Source organism: Anoplopoma fimbria, chromosome 24 (assembly GCF_027596085.1).
Source record: "Anoplopoma fimbria isolate UVic2021 breed Golden Eagle Sablefish chromosome 24, Afim_UVic_2022, whole genome shotgun sequence".
Lineage (NCBI taxonomy): Eukaryota > Metazoa > Chordata > Actinopteri > Perciformes > Anoplopomatidae > Anoplopoma > Anoplopoma fimbria.
In genome coordinates, this window is record NC_072472.1 from 1,333,705 (window position 1) to 1,346,886 (window position 13,182).

Here is a 13,182-nt window from a genome sequence, read left to right on the forward strand (position 1 = left end):
CTGGTTTATGCTTTAAGATGCTTGTTTAAGAAAGGAGATGCACTGATGACTTCTGGTGACTCGTAGTTCTCTTGAATACCTATGTTGAATACACTTATTGGATAAAAGCGTCTGCTAAATGACTGTAATGTAATGTAATGTAATGTAATATAATATAATGTAATGTAATAATGTAATATAATGTAATGTAATGTAATGTATTGCACAGTGTATTAGTGTATTATTGTCATGTTATTATTGTCATGTGGTCTGCTGGGTGAAGCAGCCGGTGGCTGAAGGAGCTGCACAGAGCTGCCAGGGCGTCCTGCATGGGGTGGGAGGTGTTGTTCATCAGGGATGATAGCTTGGCCATCACCCTCCTGTCTCCCACCACCTCCACCGTATCCAAGGGACACCCCAGCACACTGCTGGCCTTCCTGACAAGCTTGTTCAGTCTCTTCTTGTCGGCTTTGCTGAGATGCTGCTGCTCCAGCAGACCACTGCATAAAAGATGGCTGATGCCACCACAGAGTTGAAAAAGGTCTTCAGGAGTGCTCCCTGCACGCCAAAGGACCTCAGTCTCCTCAGCAGATACAGTCTGCTCTGACCCTTTTTATAGAGTGCATTTGAATGATTAGTCCAGTCCAGTTTATTGTTCAGGTGAACACCCAGGTAGCAGAGGGGGAACATACGCAGCTATCGTGATAACGTGATAAATAGTCGGTAGATAGTCCGGCCTCATGCTAACGGCCAACAGCTCAATGTCCTCTGTACAGGTCTGCTCCTTAACAGTGATGTGTCCAGAGTTACACCATCTATCATTCACAAACACTGCCAGACCTCCTCCCTTCCTCCTACCGCTCTCCGTCGTCCTGTCTGCCCGGATGATGCGGAACCCGTCCAGAGCAGCGTTGGTGTATTAAAGTCAGCTCCGTGAGCCATGTCTCCGTGAACACCATGACGCTACACATCCATGATGATGGAGGGGAGGACGGGTTTGAAACGTCTGCTCCTGGCGCGACGTTCTGCCCCAGCACGGCATCCCCGTCTCCTCCTCCAGCTCACGGGGAACCTCGGGGATATTAACTTGTTCAAGTGTCGCCAAAATTCTCTTTGTTTACCTTTTCTTTTCTAGAGTTACATTATTCTTCAAATAGTTACATTAATCTTTTCTGTGTTATTTGAATGTTGACCTTTGGACGTCTAGTTTTACATTTCTCCTCAGAAGGAGTGGATGATTGAAAGTACCCACATTTTTGGTTCAGTACAGTAACTTATTTGAAGAAAATGTACACGCCACTGTACCTGAAATGAACACTTTTCAATCTTTTTCTTTGAGCACATGTTGGACACCACTTACATCCATTGATTGTAGTGGTTTTGTGATACTGTCATCCCATTGACAGTCCAATAATTTCCATGATTTTTGGAGTGATATCCAAAATTCCCTCCGTAAAAACCTTTGACTCTAATATGTCAACAAAATGAAACCAAAATTTTGAATTATGGCAATTAGCACATATTTATTAAGATAATGTCGCGTTGCAAAAATAATTATCAGGGGATATGCAAAAGTTCACAGTATGGAGAATATGTGCACTGTACAGCGATAATATGAATCTGTGAATGTGTGTTTTAATATGTTGAAACTGGTTGTTAAAGTCTGAAATTGGTCATCATTTTTGATTTAATGTTGTTGTTCTTCTAGGAAGTTAATTTGGTTATTTTGTAGGAATTAATTGACTTTATTGCGTTTTAATGAAATACACTTTTACTGTTGTAAAAGAATACACTGATTTGTATTTTACTCTTTTGGTAATTTTTATTGTACTTTTTACAAATGTGAAGTTCACTGAATCATCACAACTTTAGACCAAGTTGAATAATTACAGAAAAATACAGAAAATGAGAAAGTGAGAATTTATTTCAATTTTTTATTTTTTATTTAACTAGTTCTTAGATGTTGAACTGTGTGTGGGGGAACCGGAGAACCCGGAGAAAACCCACTCACGCCACCCCAGTAGTCGAACACTGGGAGATGGCTCAGGTCCGGGAATCGAACCCTCGCCTTCTAGCTGTGTGTCAACCACTGAGGTGGCGATGAGAGCTCGAGTACCTGGATGTGGAGCAGGACTGGAACTCTGTGTTGAATTCATTTTGAAGGAAAAAAAGAAACATTACCAATCTTTTTTTCCCTCAAGATGAAAACCACATTAAAGAGTTGTTTTTGTCTTCAAAGGTCAATGAATGTGGGAGAAACCGGAGAACCCGGAGTAAACCCTAAGCGCTACCTTCACCTACACAACGCTTACCATCTCTCTCTCCGCCTGCACATGCACACGTTGGCGATGGCTCGGCCGACGGACGAGAAGAACTTGGAGATGCTGCTGCTCTTCGTTGACGCCATCACATGGTCTTTGACAGAGGAGATGATGCAGCTCTCAAGTGCCGCTTCCCCTAATTTCAGAGAAAGAAGCACCATTTCTGCACCGCCCCTCTTCTTGCAGAGGTCCCTGAAGATGGTCTTGTCGAGGTTCCTGAAAGTTTTCTGCGTGACGTCAAAGTGGACTCCCTCGAACTCAGCCCACGTCCTCTCAAGCAGGCGCAGTATGATGGCCTCGGGTTCCCTGGTGGTTGAGCTCACCTTGGATTTCCTGAACGCCCGTGAAACCAGCTTCTCCATGAAGATCTCCAGGAACATCTTCTGCTTTGCGTCCTGCAATGTGTTATTCTGCAGCGGAGAAGCACGATTCGGCGGAGAAGCGCTCTTCTGGTGGACGACGTCAGGTGATGGTGTCCGTGATGGTGTCCGTGATGGTGTCTGTGCCGGTGTCGGTGTCCGTGATGGTGTCGGTGTCCGTGATGGTGTCGGTGATGGTGTCCGTGCCGGTGTCGGTGATGGTGTCCGTGCCGGTGTCGGTGATGGTGTCCGTGCCGGTGTCGGTGTTGGTGATGGTGTCCGTGCCGGTGTCCGTGCCGGTGTCGGTGATGGTGTCTGTGCTGGCGTCCGTGCCGGTGTCAGTACTGGTGTCGTTGATGGTGTCAGTGATGGTGTCTGTGCCGGTGACGGTGTCGGTGATGGTGTCAGTGCTGGTGACTTCTTGTCCCTTAAGGCGCGTCTCATCCTTTTAGCGAGACGGTCCACCTGAGTGTCTTTCCACCACTCCAACAGACCCAGGAAGTTCCACACTTTGTCCCAAATCTCAGCGTACATGTCAGCTTGAGACTGAGGAACGCTGAGGGTCCCGTCTGACTCACTCCCTCTAGACACGGGCGCCTTCCTTTCCGTCATACGTCTGAAGATGAAGTTACTCAGCTCCCGTGTGATAATCAGGGCTTTTTGTCTTTCAATCCACTTCAACATCGGCATTGCACTTACCTGGTTTCCGGCCTGTGGGGTTCCATCGTCCGCTGTCATGGTGGTGATGATATGATTAATGTCTGACAGCGTCAAGGGGCCGCTTTCAACTTTGGAGAGATGCTGAAATTTGGTCTTTAGTTGAACCAGCATGCGATTCAGCCAGGTTTTGACAAAGTGCTTTCCAAAAAGCTCTTCAGTTTGCTTTCTTTGTCTTTCTCGGCCGGCTCGCTCTCCTGTTTGCCCTCCACTTCCTCAGATTCCTGCAGCTCTTGAAGGATGTCCTCATCAACTGTTATTTCCAGGGAGCTTTCAGACTGCAGCCTCTCGTACTCAGAGTCTGACATTTCCTCCAAGAGAGAGTCAGCGATGCTACTCATCTCCCTCTGAATTATTTCTTGGGGTGATTGAATTCTCTCCGTCACGCTGTCTGATGGGACCTTCTCTGGGTTTTCTGGTCTCACAGGTGAAACCAGTGTTTGAAAGCGCTCATCACTGTCTGAGTTTTCTGGTTTTGGAGACTTATCAACTGGCGCCTCCAGGTCGGTCTTCACCAGGTCTTGGCTTTTTCTCTGCCGTTGTGGTCGAGGTCTGAAAATCTTCTTCATCTTGCCCATGAATTTCTTTATCATTTTCAGGGCGTGACGAACCATTGTGTTGAGTCTTCCAGGGGGAGTGATGTGGTGTGAATTTACTCTGGCCGCGACCTCTCCATTGATCAGGTCTAGCAAGTGGTCCATGCTTTTGCACTGGACTTGGCCTGTGATGCCCAGAACAACCATAAAACATAATTTGACCGTGTCGCCCAGTCTGGCCTTGACGTCTTCTTCAGACACCGTTATGTTTTGTCTCCTTAATTCTGTCTCTTGGTCTTTGGACAACATTGTTATCATGTCCAAAACCAGTTCTGCCATCAAAACTTTGGTGGTTGCATCTGGTTTGCCAGATTTTAACCGTCCCCACTGTTCTGCCGAAAGTTTCTTAAAAAAGGTGTCGATCAGCGGGTGGATTTCAAAACCGACCTCCATCACCTGCTCCTTCTGTGATTCTTTTGATTCATTCATGGTGCTTGTTGCCATTTTATTATGGCTGATTACCTTCGGTGCTCTGTGCTCTGAGAGCTGACTGTCCTCGTCGCCTGTTGGTTTAAAACTGACGAGCAGTAGAAATGTTGGCTGGATATAGGCTTCAACAGATGTCCTACTTCAAAGACTCAAAGCTATGACATCACACATCAAAGCCACTGGACCACAGCTGAAGCCAAACAAAAAGTTGCTAGGCAACGGTTGCCGGGCTGCACTTCATCGGCAACCGTTGCTAGGCTGATACATACTATCTGAGCGATTATCGTTCAATTGTCATATCATTTTTCTGTGTATTGAACAATATTCACTTCTATGTTGAAATGGAGGATCCCATGAAACACTTGCACTTCTGTGAACGTTAAAACACTTGAGCACTTGAGCCATTGAGATGAACTGTAAATACAGGGCTGCTAATTATTCCTCAAGCTGGCATTATAGAATGTATTATGCACATTTGTACATTAAAAAAAATACATAAAATTAACCATCAAACGTTGTTATTCGAGAATTGAGCCAAAGCGAATGATATCAAAACAGTAAACAGAGCTGCTTAGTTACAGTAACCACGGCTGAGAGGAAACTAACTTATTTCGATGTAATTCATTTTGAAACGATGATAATCGCTCAGATAGTATATATCAGCTGGAGCCTATCGCTCGCAATCGCCTAGCAACGGTTGCCGAGCTTCAGCTCAAGTGGCTTTCATGTGCTTTTTGGTCTATTTTACTCTAAATGGACCATATTTTACGAAATGAAAATCTTGCTGTATTGAAAGAGACTTGAAACTAGAGATTGAGATCATAAACATGTTTACAATGTTTACTGAGCTAATAAATAAAGTGAGAAGTAGAGTCATTTACACATTCACATTCTATACCAGTGGTTCTCAAAGGGGGGTACATGTACCCCTGGGGGTACTTGAAGGCACTCCAGGGGGTATGTGAGATTTTTTTAAAATATATTTAAAATTAGCATCCATTCAAAAATCCTTTAAAAATAGTTATTTAATAAATATTCAATAAAATACAAGTGTAAGTTCATATTTTTTTGTATTACATCTTTTTTTCAACCAAATATGCTTTGCGCTGGTTAGGGGGTACCTGGCTGAAAAAATATTTCACAGGGGGTACATCACTGAAAAAAGGTTGAGAACCACTGTTCTATACAACAAGAAGAGTCGCCGCCTGATGGCCATTGGAAGGACTGCAAGTTTAAGGCACTTTTGCATTGCCTTCAATTTTAGGTTACATAATGAAATTTCGTATTGTTAAAGTTGCATATTTGTTACTTACACTGCCACATTCCCCTTTTACACAATTGGCATGAACCCAAACGCACCTCACCGCAAAAAATAAAAATACAAACAATTAATAAGATAAAGAATTGGGTTCGATTTCGTGAAAAATCTAAATCCTCAACTCACTTCAACACCCCTTTGTCCACAAACACTCGTGTCTCAGCAGCCAGCTGGGAAAATTGTCCAAAGAGGTGAGTTTGGACGAAAGCTGGACATGAACCATACATCGTAGCCCGCGGTGGTGGAGGCAGCCTGGGAAACGACACACACACACACACACACACACACACACACACACACACACACACACACACACACACACACACACACACACACACACACACACACACACACACAACTAGGTTTCAACTTCTTAGAGGAAAAAGTATAATGTGATCAATAAAAGGATGATAAGGTCAAGCTGTAACTTTCTTTATCAATAAACTTTATCGTATAGTAAACCGTCCTTACCGCCATGGCTCGAGTGAAGCCATCAGAGGGCCGAGACCTTCAGGATGCGGATTACATGAGTCATATGAGAACATCATTTTTGTTTGTTTTCATGGCAGAATATACCTTTTAAATATAGTAATCACGCTACATGACAAATTTGTTAAATTTCCCCTCTGTGTTCTATGACAGTGAGATTAAATATAAAGAAGTCATACCAGATGTAAGAGCTAAGAGCTCTTGATTTTATATTTTATGTATTACTTTGTAGTAAAACTTTCACCATTAAATGCAACTCTCAAAAAACTGCACATTGTTACATGTTATTGCACAAAATATATACACAGAATTGCAAAACTGTTCAAATCTTGGTTCAACGGATCCTTCGCTAAGCCCCTCCCCCCTTGGTTACTGTTGCTAGGCCTGTCACTTTATGCATTTTATGACATTTGATGGTTCATTTTATGTACAAATGTGCATAATACATTCTATAATGCCAGCTTGAGGAATAATTAGCAGCCCTGTATTTACAGTTCATCTCAATGGCTCAAGTGCTCAAGTGTTTTAACGTTCACAGAAGTGCAAGTGTTTCATGGGATCCTCCATTTCAACATAGAAGTGAATATTGTTCAATACACAGAAAAATGATATGACAATTGAACGATAATCGCTCAGATAGTATGTATCAGCTGTAGCCAATCGGTTGGGATTTGCGCCGCCGTTGCCTAGCAACGGTTGCCGAGCTGCAGGAGTTGTTTTTGTTTGGCTTCAGCTGCGGTCCAGTGGCTTTGATGTGTGATGTCATAGCTTTGAGTCTTTGAAGTAGGACATCTGTTGAAGCCTATATCCAGACAACATTTCTACTGCTCGTCAGTTTTAAACCAACAGGCGACGAGGACAGTCAGCTCTCAGAGCACAGAGCACCGAAGGTAATCGGCCATAATAAAATGGCAACAAGCACCATGAATAAATCAAAAGAATCACGGAAGATGCAGGAGATGGAGGTCGGTTTTGAAATTCACCCGCTGATCGAAACCTTTTTTAAGACACTTTCGGCAGAACAGTGGGGACGGTTAAAATCTGGCAACCCAGATGAAACCACCAACGTTTTGATGGCAGAACTGGTTTTGGAGATGATAACAACGTTGTCCAAAGCCCACAAGACAGTATTAAGGAGCAAAACCATGTCGGTGTCTGAAGAAGACGTCATGGCCAGACTGGGCGACACAGTCCCACTCTGTTTTCAGGTTGTTCTGGAGATCACAGGCCAAGTCCAGTGCAAAAGCATGGACCACTTGCAAGACCTGATCAACGCAGAGGTCGCGGCCAGAGTAAATTCACACCACATCACTCCCCCTGGAAGACTCAACACAATGGTTCGTTACGCCCTGGAAGTGACAAAGATATTCATGGGCAAGATGAAAAGCTCTGGTGACCTGGTGATTGACGACCCGGAGGTGCCAGTTGATGAGTCTCCAATAACAGAAGACTCAGACATTGATGAGTTCTTTGAAACACTGGTTTCACCTGTGAGACCAGAAAACCCAGAGAAGGTTTGGACCTTCTCTGGGTTTTCTGTCCCATCAGACAGCGTGACGGAGAGAATTCAATCACCCCAAGAAATAATTCAGAGGGAGATGAGTAGCATCGCTGACTCTCTCTTGGAGGAAATGTCAGACTCTGAGTACGAGAGGCTGCAGTCTGAAAGCTACCTGGAAATAACAGTTGATGAGGACATCCTTCAAGAGCTGCAGGAATCTGAGGAAGTGGAGGGCAAACAGGAGAGCGAGCCGGCCGAGAAAGACCAAGAAAGCAAACTGAAGAGCTTTTTTGGAAAGCACTTTGTCAAAACCTGGCTGAATCGCATGCTGGTTCAACTAAAGACCAAATTTCAGCATCACTCCAAAGCTGAAAGCTGCCCCTTGACGCTGTCAGACATAAATTACATCATCACCACCATGACAGCGGACGATGGAACCCCACAGGCCGGAAACCCACAGGCCGGAAACCAGGTAAGTGTAATATCGATGTCGAAGTGGTTTGAAAAACAAAAAGCCCTGATCATCCCACGGGAGCTGAGTGACTTCATCTACAGACGTTTGATTCCCAAGCAAGCGTCTAGAAAGAAGTCAGACGGGAAGTACAGCCCTCCTGTGCCTGAAGCTGAGATATATGCTGAGATTTGGAACAAAGTGTGGAACTTCCTGGGTCTGTTGGAGTGGTGGAAAGACACTCAGGTGGACCGTCTCGCTAAAAGGATGAGATGCGCCTTAAAGGACAACAAGTCACCAGCACTTACACCGGCACGGAGGCCGGCACGGAGGCCAGCATGGACACCGGCACGGAGACCAGCACTGACACCATCACCGACACCATCACCGATACCGGCATGGGCACCATCACGTGATGTCGTCCACCAGAAGAGCGCTTCTCCGCTGAATCATGCTTCTCCGTTGCAGAATAACACAGTGCAGGATGCAAAGCGGAAGATCAAAGCACAGAAGGTAATCGGCCATAATGAAACGGCAACAAGCACCATGAATGAATCAAAAGAATCACAGAAGGAGCAGGTGATGGAGGTCTCTTTTGAAATCAACCCGCTGATCGACTCCTTTTTTAAGAGGCTTTCAGCAGAACAGTGGGGACGGTTAAAATCCGGCAAACCAGATGAAACCACCTACGTTTTGATGGCAGAACTGGTTTTGGAGATGATAACAACGTTGTCCAAAGCCCACAAGACAGTATTAAAGAGCAGAACCATGTCGGTGTCTGAAGAAGACGTCAAGGCCAGACTGGGCGAGACGGTCAAAGTCTGTTTTCAGGTTGTTCTGGAGATCACAGGCCAAGTCCAGTGCAAAAGCATGGACCACTTGCAAGACCTGATCAACGCAGAGGTCGCGGCCAGTGTAAATTCACACCACATCACTCCCCCTGGAAGACTCAACACAATGGCTCGTCACGCCCTGAAAATGATAAAGAAATTCATGGGCAAGATGAAGAGGATTTTCAGACCTCAACCACAACGGCAGAGAAAAAGCCAAGACCTGGTGAAGACCGACCTGGAGGCGCCAGTTGATGAGTCTCCAAAACCAGAAAACTCAGACAGTGATGAGTTCTTTCAAACACTGGTTTCACCTGTGAGACCAGAAAACCCAGAGAAGGTCCCATCAGACAGCGTGACGGAGAGAATTCAATCACCCCAAGAAATAATTCAGAGGGAGATGAGTAGCATCGCTGACTCTCTCTTGGAGGAAATGTCAGACTCTGAGTACGAGAGGCTGCAGTCTGAAAGCTACCTGGAAATAACAGTTGATGAGGACATCCTTCAAGAGCTGCAGGAATCTGAGGAAGTGGAGGGCAAACAGGAGAGCGAGCCGGCCGAGAAAGATAAAGAAAGCAAACTGAAGAGCTTTTTTGGAAAGCACTTTGTCAAAACCTGGCTGAATCGCATGCTGGTTCAACTAAAAACCAAATTTCAGCATCTCTCCAAAGTTGAAAGCGGCCCCTTGACGCTGTCAGACATAAATTACATCATCACCACCATGACAGCGGACGATGGAACCCCACAGGCCGGAAACCCACAGGCCGGAAACCAGGTAAGTGTAATGTCGATGTCGAAGTGGTTTGAAAGACAAAAAGCCCTGATCATCCCACGGAAGCTGAGTGACTTCATCTACAGACGTTTCATTCCCAAGCGAGCGTCTAGATGGAATGAGCCAGACGACATATACGATGAGCTTTGGAACAAAGTGTGGAACTTCCTGGGTCTGTTGGAGTGGTGGAAAGACACTCAGGTGGACCGTCTGGCTAAAAGGATGAGACGCGCCTTAAAGTACAATAAGTCACCAGCACGGACACCATCACCTGCACCATCACTGACACCATCACCGACACCATCACTGACACCATCAACGATAACGTCACGTACACCGGCATGGACACCCTCACCGGCACCATCACCGATACCGGCACGGACACCATCACCGATACCGGCACGGACACCATCACCGGCACCATCACCGACACCGGCACGGACACCGGCACGTACACCATCACCGACACCGGCACGTACACCATCACCGACACCGGCACTGACACCATCACCACCGGCATGGTCATGGACACCGGCACGGACACCGGCACGGACACCATCAAGGACACAGGCACGGACACCATCACCGACACCATCACCGGCACGGGACACCGGCACGTCACCATCACCGACGCCGGCACCATCACCGGTACCGGCACGAACACCGGCACGGACACCATCACCGATACCGGCACCGGCAGGAATACCATCACCGATACCGGCATGGACACCATCTCCGATACCATCACCGACACCATCACCATCACCGACACCATCACCGGCACTGACACCATCACTGATACCGGCATGGTCATGGACACCGGCACGGACACCGGCACGAACACCATCAAGGACACAGGCACGGACACCATCACCGACACCATCACCAGCATGGACACGGACACCGGCATGGACACCGTCACCATCACCGTCACCGGCACCATCACCGTACCGCACGAACACCGCACGGACACCATCACCGATACCGGCACCGGCAGGAATACCATCACCGATACCGGCATGGACACCATCTCCGAAACCATCACCGACACCATCACCATCACCGACACCATCACCGGTACCGGCACTGACACCATCACTGATACCGGCATGGCCATGGACACAGGCACGGACACCATCACCGACACCATCAAGGACACAGGCACGGACACCATCACCGACACCATCACCGATACCGCACGGACACCATCCCGGACACCATGGACGGACACGGACACCATCACTGATACCACCGGACACCAGCACGGACACCCATCACGGACACCATCATCACCGACACCATCACCGATCACCGGCACGGACACGGACACCATCACTGATACCGGCACGGACATGGACACTGGCACGGACACCGGCATGGACACCGGCATGGACACCGACACCGATACCGGCACGGACACCATCCCGGACACTATCACTGACACCATCACCGATACTGGCACGGACACGGACACCATCACTGATACCGACACGGACACCAGCACGGACACCAGCACGGACACCATCACCAATACCGGCACCATCACCGACACCATCACCGGTACCGGCACTGACACCATCACTGATACCGGCATGGCCATGGACACCGGCACGGACACCGGCACGGACACCATCAAGGACACAGGCACGGACACCATCACCGACACCATCACCGATACCGGCACGGACACCGGCATGGACACCGGCACCATCGCCAATACCGGCACGGACACCATCCCGGACACTATCACTGACACCATCACCGATACTGGCACAGACATCATCCCGGACACCATCACCGACACCATCACCGATACCGGCACGGACACGGACACCATCACTGATACCGGCACGGACACGGACACCAGCACGGACACCAGCACCGACACCAGCACGGACACCATCACCAATACCGACACCATCACCAATACTGGCACGGACACGGACACCATCACTGATACCGGCACGGACACGGACACCGGCATGGACACCAGCACCGACACCATCACGGACACCATCACCAATACCGGCACCATCACCGACACCATCACCGATACTGGCACGGACACGGACACCATCACTGATACCGGCACAGACATGGACACCGGCACGGACACTGGCATGGACACCATCACGGACACCATCACCGATACCGGCACGGACTCCATCACCGATACCGGCACGGACAGCATCACCGATACCGGCACGGACACGGACACCGGCACGGACACCAGCACCGACACCAGCACCGACACCATCACCAATACCGGCACCATCACCGACACCATCACCATCGCCAATACCGCACGGACACCATCCCGGACACTATCACTGACACCATCACCGATACTGGCACAGACATCATCCCGGACACCATCACCGACACCATCACCGATACCGGCACGGACACGGACACCAGCACGGACACCAGCACCGACACCAGCACGGACACCATCACCAATACCGACACCATCACCGATACTGGCACGGACACGGACACCATCACTGATACCGGCACGGACATGGACACCGGCACGGACACTGGCATGGACACCATCACGGACACCATCACCGATACCGGCACGGACTCCATCACCGATACCGGCACGGACAGCATCACCGATACCGGCACGGACACGGACACCGGCACGGACACCAGCACCGACACCAGCACCGACACCATCACCGACACCATCACCGATACGGACACCATCACGGACACCGGCACGTACACCATCACCGGTACCGGCACGGACACCATCACGGACACCGGCACGGACACCATCACCGATACCGGCACGGACACGGACACCGGCACGGACACCAGCACCGACACCAGCACCGACACCATCACCAATACCGGCACCATCACCGACACCATCACCGATACCGGCACGGACACCATCACGGAAACCGGCACGTACACCATCACTGGTACCGGCACGGGCACGGACACCGGCACGGACACCATCAACAACACCATCACAGACACCATCACGGACACCATCACCTGACGTCGTCCACCAGAAGAGTGCTTCTCCGCCGAATCGTGCTTCTCCGTTGCAGGATAACACATTGCAGGACGCAAAGCAGAAGATGTTCCTGGAGACCTTCATGCAGAAGCTGGTTACACGGGCATTCAGGAAATCCAAGGTGACCTCGACCACCGGGGAACCCGAGGCCATCACACTGCGCCTGCTTGAGAGGACGTGGGCTGAGTTCGAGGGAGTCCACTTTGACGTCACGCAGAAAACATTCAGGAACCTCGACAAGACCATCTTCAGGGACCTCTGCAAGAAGAGGGGCAGTGCAGAAATGGTGCTTCTCTCTCTGAAATTAGGGGAAGCGGCACTTGAGAGCTGCATCATCTCCTCTGTCAAAGACCATGTGATGGCGCCAACGAAGAGCAGCAGCATCTCCA